The following is a 9,909-nucleotide window of genomic DNA, read 5'->3' as shown; positions in this document are numbered from 1 at the left end:
AACCATGTGGGAAGTCGCCACATGTTTTCCCGTGGCAACACTCATCTATTGCCACAATTTACTTTGTAGAGATAGCTTTAATGCAACATGTAACGAATCATGGCGACTGATAACTCATTGCGATAGACATTTGTTGCAACAACCTATGCCAACGACGCTCGTTTCATGGTGCATATTGTTCCGTGGCAATAGTAAATTGTGGCAATAAACTATGGCAACAATCCTTGTTTTCGTGGCATTAGGCATTTTGCCACGAACCGCTACACTTGTGGCATTAAGTTATGGTAACAAATATTCCAGTCGTCGTAATAGGAAATTGCAACATACTAGTTTTGGCGGTGATAAATAGGTACCACAATGGGTGAAATGTTTGTAGCGAGAAACTATTGCGACAATTTAAATTTTCGTGGTGCTAACATGTGGCAACGAAAAGTGGGTTGTGGCAATAGCCTATTGCAACCTAAAAAAATACATGCATTCAATTACAATATTCAAAACCATATGTATAATATGTAGATTCATAAAATTCATAATTCTCATAGTAAATATCCATCAAATGAAACTCAAATGTAATTTAGGCATCCTAATTAAGTGCCAAGACTAAATTGTCCGTGATCTAGAATCCAGTCGAGCTAGTTTTTTGGATCGTGCAATCAAGGAAAAAAATAGTTCTAGTTAATGAATCCAACATAACATACGTCATACAATTATTCCAGCCCCATTGTTAAAAAGAATTGTCGTTAGACTAACCCGAGTGATACTGTGTCAGCAAGTATGTAACTGAGGGGTCAAAACAGTTTTACAAGTGTAAATGTCTAAAGCATAAGCACAAGTACATGTACTAAAATCTTCCACTATTGATTTAAGTTGTGGCTCGACCTATAGTTTCAGTTAAGTTCATGTCCCTAGCTGGCACATATTCATTTTTTTAAGTTGTGACTCAATGCAGCAACAATGCATGGTGAAAGAGAAGAAGCAGCTAGCTAATTATGAAGGCCAATGACATGCTCACTTGGAAGTGGACCATGAGTTTCAGTTTCTTTGTTTTGAACATCTTAGATGTGCTTTGTCCAAAAAAACGGAAAGAACAATTATAGGTGCGGCACCAATATTGACACTATAAAAGATGAAACAAGAATAACATGATCCAACACTTGAATAATCCCAGCTGGTGCAGAAGCATGCCGAAAGCACATCGTTGAATAACTATATAATAACCAAAAGTCAGTTTACTGACGTAAACATCCTGGGACTCTGTGTCAGACCATGTTCCATTCTTCGTGTGAGTGAGTTCCCACAGAGCAATACAATCTGGCTCTTCTCCAATTTCCAAGTTTCCCTGCAAGTAATATAGCAATGAGATGCTTGAAACATGAAATCATAGTTAGCAGCGAGGAATCATATTTAGTTAGACGCATACCTTCTCAAAACTTAGTTGCGAGTAAGATTTTGATCCAAATATGTGTTTTGTCTTCTGTTTCTTATGACTATCGGTGTTCTTTTGGCTGTGTTCCTACCAATTAATCGAAATGAAATATAACCATACTGAAAGCAATTTCATCTGAACACATAGTAGACAAAGAGTGATCTTAGAGATAACCTGAAATATTGAATCAGTGCCAAAGTACTCAATCATCCATTCCCACTCTTCTGGTTGTAAATCTTTCAACAGATTAGCCAATCTAGCTGCATCTGTTTTGTATGTCTTGTACGTGGAGCTTACAGTTGGTCGTCAGCCTCTATATCGCTCTTCCGCACTTTTGAGAACTTTTTCTTCGGTTTCTGGTGTATCTTCCAGGTCCCATCTGTCCTGTAAAGCATACAATAAATGAATATACATAAGCACTACATTATCCATGGTAAAATAAGATAACACATGTGAAAAATGTTGTATTCACTATGATATCAGCAACAATGAGTCAATGGATGGAAGGGTGAATGTTCGACCACGTCCTCACTCCAATGAGAAGTCTTGAAGGTTTAGCAATTTAACCCATACCAGGATTTTATGCATTATAACAAATGTTAGAGACAGCTTAAATTGCATAAACAATTTACCCGATTTGGGTTGTCCACGTTGGTTTGTGTATGTTGTTATACTTTCCATCCTTGTTAAGACAATAGAGCCTTTCCTTCCTGCACACAAAATCAATCAAGGGACTTAGCATTAACAAAGCATTAATGTTGTGCACCATCCAGATAGGTGATTATGAAGTAAGGATGTTGTGTACCATGAGCATCCTCCGTAGAATTCATCATTGTTCCCTCGTGTAGGTAATATCAGAATTTGAGTCAATTTAAGAAGAAACACAATACGTAAAGCAGGCATAAAATCAAATCAGTTTAACAAAAAAAATAAGAAAAAAGGAAAAAAAAACTACATTGGAAACATGTAACGAAATAACTACAAGGCCCCGTCTCACGCACATCTCCTCCTCTCTTCTCTATGTTCTCTTTCTCTTCTAGAGCAGATCCATTTATCTCCGCATGATCCAATCGCACAACCAAAGGTTCTGATTGTACCACAATGGGTCAATTTTTTCTCACTTTTCTCTTTCTCACATCTCTCCTCTGCTTCTTTGAGTCCAATTGTTTTGGGTGAACAATTCTTCAGTCAACCTCCATAGTACACAACTTGTTTCTATGGATGGTGGGCCAATAATTAATAACTATTGTTTCGATTTAAGACGAATATGCAGAACAGAATCATACAGACACATATTAATGGAAAACACATCTATGGAGTAGATGGAACTTTATCTAATCCTCACAACATGAACTTCAATTCAGCCTAGGAAATCTAACGAAAACTACAGAGAGTTGCCGGTTCAGGTGCGAGGAACTTGGAAAGTAATGCAAGTTGCAGCCTAATTGGCTGCCAACTGAAGCAGGGGAGTAGGAAATACAAAGATGCTTCGAAATTTTGATTCATCAGCCTACACTATTATTGTCCTATAGTGGCATCACAGAAATCAAGAAGCAGTACCTTTCAGCATCAAGATCATGGCTCCAGCGATGGTCAATGAGGGATTCCTGGATTAGGGGGTATCCGGACAGACGGATTATATCCTTTGGCCGGACTGTTGGACTATGAAGATCCAAGATTGAAGACTTCGTCCCATGTCCGGATGGGACTCTCCTTGGCGTGGAAGGCAAGCTTGGCAATACGGATATGTAGATCTCCTTCCTTGTAACCGACTCTGTGTAACCCTAGCCCCCTCTGGTGTCTATATAAACCGAAGGGTTTAGTCCCTAGGACAAACAACAACAATCATACCATAGGCTAGCTTCTAGGGTTTAGCCTCTTCGATCTCGTGGTAGATCAACTCTTTTACTACTCATATTATCAAGAACAATCAAGCAGGACGTAGGGTATTACCTCCATCAAGAGGGCCCGAACCTGGGCAAAACATCGTGTCCCCTGCCTCCTGTTACCATCCGCCTAGACGCACAGTTCGGGACCCCCTACCCGAGATCCGCTGGTTTTGACACCGACATTGGTGCTTTCATTGAGAGTTCCTCTGTGTCGTAATCATTAGGCTTGATGGCTCCTTCAATCATCGATAGCGATGCAGTCCAGGGTGAGACTTTTCTCCCTGGACAGATCTTTGTATTTGGCGGCTTCGCACTGCGGGCCAACTTGCTTGGCCATCTAGAGCAGATCGAGAGTTATGCCCCTGGCCACCAGGTCAGGTTTGGAAGCTTAAACTACACGGCCGATATCCACGGAGACTTGATCTTCGACGGATTCGAGCCCCTGCCGAATGCGCCACACGGTCACGATGAGCATGATTTAGCTCTACCATCGGACAATGTTCAGGAGATTGCACCGGCAACCGCTCCGACCCTCAATTCGGATCCAATTGCGTCATCCATGGACGGGTGGATAGACCACGCCACGGAGGCTGCATCCTCAGCGGCGATCGAGCCGAGTATCAACCTTACCCTTCACGGGAGCTGTGACGCCAAACTGCCGGATCCTTCCCCGGCCACGGACTCCAAACCACCTGCGCCCGTTCCTGTCGAATCCGACTGGGCACCGATCATGGAGTTCACATCCGCGGATATCTTTCATCACTCGCCCTTCGGAAACATACTAAACTCATTAAGGTCTCTCTCCTTGTCAGGAGAGTCCTGGCCGAACTATGTCCGACAGGATTGGGATGCGGATGACGAAGAAATTCGCCGCCCACCCACCACCCACTTAATAGCCACTATCAACGATTTGACCGACATGCTCGACTTCGACTCCGAAGACATCGACGGTATGGACGACGATGCAGGAGACGAACAGGAGCCACTGCCCACAGGGCACTAGACGCCCACTTCATCATATGATGTATGCATGGTGGACACACCCAAAGAAAACGACGACGAGGAACGGAAGGACGCAGTGAAGGGTTGTTCCCTCGAGAAGCAGTCAAAGCGGTAGCGTAAGCGCCGCTCCAAATCCCACCTCGGCAGAAACAGCGATCATATAGACCCAGCGATAGAGCAGGGTGAGCCAACGGACGACAAACACGGCATTGAACCACCGTCCGACCATGGCAACACGGAGAATCAAACCGAACAACCCGACTCCGGCGAAGATAACAGTCCGGATGACATCACACCAGACAGGCACCCAGAGCAACAGAATACCCATCAAAGGCTTTTTGCCATTGCGAGGAGTCTGAAAAAGCAGAAGCAAAGGCTCAGGGCTGCACAAGACACACTCAGAATTAGATGGGGTAAAGTACTCAACACTGCAGCAAAATACGGCGGTAGTCGCCACACAAAGAGCTACCCGAAGCGAAAGCTGCTACCTGAATTCGATGAGGAGGCCTTAGATCCCCCGCAATCAAAAAACAAAACAGCCATCCAGTCGGATAGACGACCTCGTGGCCAACTTAGAGCGGCAAACGATGCCACACACAAGCTAGTACGTGATCCACGTGAGGGCTCGCATCAAAAGGATGGCGCAATCAGATCCATCTATGGGCCGAGCAAGCGCGCTCCGGCGCGCAATGCAACACAACAAAAATCCGAACACCACGGCTGAGGGAGTCCTGGATTAGGGGGTGTTCGGATAGCCGGACTATACCTTCGGCCGGACTCCTGGACTATGAAGATACAAGATTGAAGACTTCGTCCCGTGTCCGGAAGGGACTTCCCTTGGCGTGGAAGGCAAGCTTGGCGATACTGATATGTAGATCTCCTACCATCATAACCGACTCTGTGTAACCCTAGCCCTCTCCGGTGTCTATATAAACCGGAGGGTTTTAGTCCGTAGGACGGACAACAATCATACCATAGGCTAGCTTCTAGGGTTTAGCCTCATTGATCTCGTGGTAGATCTACTCTTGTACTACCCATATCATCAATATTAATCAAGCAGGACGTAGGGTTTTACCTCCATCAAGAGGGCCCGAACCTGGGTAAAACATCATGTCCCCTGCCTCCTGTTGCCATCCGCCTAGACGCACAGTTCGGGACCCCCTACCCGAGATCCGCCGGTTTTGACACCGACATTGGTGCTTTCATTGAGAGTTCCTCTGTGTCGTCACTTTTGGGCCCGATGGATTCTCCGATCATCAACGATGATGCGATCCAAGGTGAGATTTTCTCCCTGGACAGATCTTCGTATTTGGCGGCTTTACACTGCGGGCCAATTCGCTTGGCCATCTGGAGCAGATCGACAGCTACGCCCCTGGCCGCCAGGTCAGATTTGGAAGTTTAAACTACACAGCGGACCTCCGTGGAGACTTGATCTTCGACGGGTTCGAGCCGCAACTGAGCGTGCCGCACTGTCACGATGGGCATGATCTAGCTCTGCCGCCGAACAGTGCCCTGGAGGCTGCACCCGCATCAGCTCCAACTCTTAATTCGGAGCCAACTACGCCAATCGAGGATGGGTGGTTGGACACCGCCTCGGGGGCTGCAATCTCTATGGCAATCGAGCCGAACATCAGCCCTATTCTCTGTGAAGCCCGTGACTCCAAGGAGCCGGACTCCTCTCCAGACTCCAAGCCCTCCGCGCCCCTACCGATCGAACCCGATTGGGCGCCGATCATGGAGTTCACCGCCGCGGGCATCTTTCAGCACTCGCCCTTCGGCGATATTATGAATTCACTAAAGTCTCTCTCTTTATCAGGAGAGCCCTGGCCGGACTATGGTCAACAAGGTTGGGATGCGGATGATGAAGAAATTCAAAGCCCACCCACCACCCACTTCGTAGCCACTGTCGATAATTTAAACGACGTGCTCGACTTCGACTCTGAAGACATCGACGGTATGGACGACGATGTAGGAGATGAACATGAACCAATGCCTATAAGGCACTGGACAGCCACCTCATCTCATGATGTATACATGGTGGACACACCCAAAGGAAGCGACGACGAGGAACACAGGGATGCAACGAGGGATCGTTCACTCGAAAAGCAATCAAAGCGGTGACGTAAGCGCCTCTCCAAGCCCCGCCTTGACAGAGACAGGAGCCATACAGACCCAGCCATAGAGCAGGACGAGCCTGCGGACGACGAACATGCCTTCGAGCAACCGTCCGAACAGGGCAACTTGGATAAATAAATCGAACACCCTGTGTTGGGGAACGTAGTAATTTCAAAAAAATTCCTACGCACACGCAAGATCATGGTGATGCATAGCAACAAGAGGGGAGAGTGTGATCTACGTACCCTTGTAGACCGACAGCGGAAGCGTTAGCACAACGCGGTTGATGTAGTCGTACGTATTCACGGCCCGACCGATCAAGCACCGAAACTACGGCACCTCCGAGTTTTAGCACACGTTCAGCTCGATGACGATCCCCGGACTCCGATCCAGCAAAGTGTCGGGGAAGAGTTCCGTTAGCACGACGGCGTGGTGACGGTCTTGATGTACTATCGTCGCAGGGCTTCGCCTAAGCATCGCTACAACATTATCGAGGATTATGGTGGAAGGGGGCACCGCACACGGCTAAGATATTTTATGATCATGTGGATCAACTTGTGTTTCTAGGGGTGCCCCCTGCCCCCGTATATAAAGGAGCAAGGGGAGGAGGCCGGCCGGCCCTATAGGCGCACCAAGGAGGAGTCCTCCTCCTAGTAGGAGTAGGACTCCTACTAGGAGGGGGAAGGAAGTGGGGAGGGAGAAGGAAAGGGGGGCGCTGCCCCCCTCTCCTAGTCCAATTCGGACCAGGGGGAGGAGGTGCGCGGCCCACCATGGCTGCCCCCCTCTCTCTCCCCACTAAGGCCCATATGGCCCATTACTTCTCCCGATAGGGTTCCGGTAACCCTCCGGCTCTCCGGTTTTCTCCAAAATCACCCGGAACACTTCCAGTGTCTGAATTGTAACATCCCAAAATTCTAAATTTTGGAATGTTATACTAAATAGATAGATTTGTTTAATTGAGTGAAATTCGAAACTTTTTGAAAGTTAAATGAGAGGGAATAAAAGGACTTTCCCAAACTTTCACATTTGCATTTTTATGATCTCTTGAATTCAAATTCTTTTCAATCACAAAACCCTGGAGAGAAGATGACATGACTTCTTCCATTTATTTAAATGACAAGGGTTGTTGAAAATATTTGAATTTCATTTGAGAATATTTCCAATTCTGAAACTTTATGCAACTCAATGATTTTCACGAGCGAAGATAAAATGACTTCTTCAAATTATATGAAATATGAGTTGGGACTTTCAAAGGATCAATTTCTAGGTCCTTTTGGAATTAATTTTCAGTTTGGATTTATTTGAGTTTTATTCAAATTATTTTTATCCAAAAATAAAATATATGGAAATTAGGGTAACATGATTCCCTACATTAGAAAATTGGAGAAAAATTAAATTGAAATCATTTTGGTATTTTTAAAATGATTTTTGCTGGATTTTAATAGACCAGTAGCACTCTTTGATTTATCTGGATTTTGTGGATTTTATTTGAAGTATTAAAAATGTCCATGTTGTAGAAAATCTTTTTCTGAAAATTTTGGTATATTATACGCCTATATAAAAATTTTATTTATTTTGTTTTATTTCTTTTTCTGTTGTCTGGGAAAATCTTAAAAAAAACCTCCGTCGCCGACTGGGCCGGCTCAGGGCCCAGCCGACCGCGTGCCGGCCCAGCCCAGCCAGCGCGCTGCCGCCGCCTTCCTCCTCATGCCCGTGCGGGACTCCCGCCGGAGTCCGCCGCACCTACGGCACCGGCCGCCCCTTCCCCAAGCCAGGAGCCGCCCCAGCCCTTTATAACCCGAGGCACCGCGCCGCCCCGCGCCACCCCTCGCACCGCCGCCGCCGCTGCAGTGCCCCGCCTCTCGCGCCGCCGCCGCTGCACACTCCGTCCGCCGCCGCAGCTAGCGCCGCTGCCGCTCCCTGCCGTCGCCGCGCCTCGCCACTGCGCCGCCCCGCGCCACCCCTTGCCGCCGCCCCGCTCGCCGTCGAAGCCGTCGGCGAGATCCGCCGTAACCGCCGCCATCGCCACCTCGCCGGAGAGCCACCGGAAAACCGCCACCGCTGCCGGTTTATTTCGCCCGAGCCGGTAAAAGCCGCCGTTTTTTCTTTCGGTTAAAAAAAACCTAGATCGGTTTTCCACAGAAAACCTAGATCTGATTTTTTTTGTTTAGTTATGTAGTGAGCGTTTACTAGTTATGCCTTTGGAGTGAACGGTTTTCGTCGGTTTTGTTTCTGAAGAGAACGTTCGTTAGATAGGTTTTCTCTTTTTCTATTTAATTTCGGCTAGGGACCTATTCGTGATAATTTTCTTCACAGATTAGTCCCTGTACTTCAATCTATCACTACTTTTTACTCGTTAGTCCAAATCCAACGAAACCAACGCCCACATCTTCGTTATGATCTCCTCTCTTCAGATAAACAACTTAAACATGTTTTTTGAAAAGTTAAAATTTGAATTAAATCAGATTGAATTCAAACTTCGTTTGATCATAACATGAGTTTCGTAGCTCCGTTTGAGTTGATTCTTTTTGCAAATCGAAGCTCTTGACCTAAACTTTCTGATAAGGCCAAATTCACTTAATTTTGGTACTGTTAGAAATTGTTTTATGTTGCAAGAGTTATTTGCTTGGTTTTTGAAGTTCTCCAAATCGACTTTTTCGATTTTTCTGGTCTTTTGAGTGATTGCTTACGTGTGGTTACTACTGCTTGCTGACGATAGATTGACCGGAGTGTGACGAGTAGATCTATCAAGATTTTTGAGTGCAAATCATCTTCATCAACATTGCAGGCAAGTAACACTTTGATCATACCTTTTCTACTACCCAGTTTTATTGCATTAGATCAATCCTCACACATTGCATGATTAGGATCTAATTAAATTGTGGGATGGGAAGTAGATGAGGTAGTACCTATTACCTGTTTATTATCAAACCTTTGGGAGTTACTTCTACGTTTGCTTATTATGCCATGCTATGCTAGTAGACGTGGATTGGGTGAGTGAAATCCATGACAGATGTGAGATTGTTAATTAATGGTTTATCTAAGGTGGCAACTTAAACACACATCTGGGTGGATTGAGGCACCTGGGTATTCCAGGACTTGCCTGTTTTCTTTTGGACCGCCACCCAGGCTCAAAGGGATCATGAGACTATTCATACTAGAAACTTCCGTGTGCAGCCACAAGCTATTATGGGCTCTAGCATAGTTGACTAAGTTGTGCGAACTCTTACAATGGTAGACTAGCAGATGTAGGGGATGTAGGTGGTACGGTCTACCCGATCGTAAGGTGCTAGCGCTTCTGAAAGACTATGTCTCGGTCATCCATCTTCTCAAACATCATGTAGTGCGAGAAAACAAATGGAGGCGATCGAGTCTTGTGGGGAAAAGTGCGCAAACCTCTGCAGAGTGTAACAAACTAATCATGGTTAGCCGTGACCCCGGTTATGGACATCTTGAGTATCTAGTTCTTGGATTATC

At 45.9% G+C, this 9,909-nt stretch overlaps 1 pseudogene; it reads right to left on the bottom strand.

Annotated features, from left to right (window-relative positions):
• Positions 1-983: 983 nt before the first annotated feature.
• Positions 984-8,455, bottom strand: LOC147975638 (uncharacterized; annotated as a pseudogene).
• Between the last annotated feature and the right edge of the window lie 1,454 nt (positions 8,456-9,909).

Source organism: Triticum urartu, chromosome 4A, assembly GCF_056163025.1.
Source record: "Triticum urartu cultivar PI428250 chromosome 4A, HENAU_Tu73, whole genome shotgun sequence".
In the NCBI taxonomy this organism is placed as follows: Eukaryota; Viridiplantae; Streptophyta; class Magnoliopsida; order Poales; family Poaceae; genus Triticum; species Triticum urartu.
Note: the sequence above shows the minus strand (reverse complement) of the source record. Positions and strands in the feature narration are given on the sequence as shown.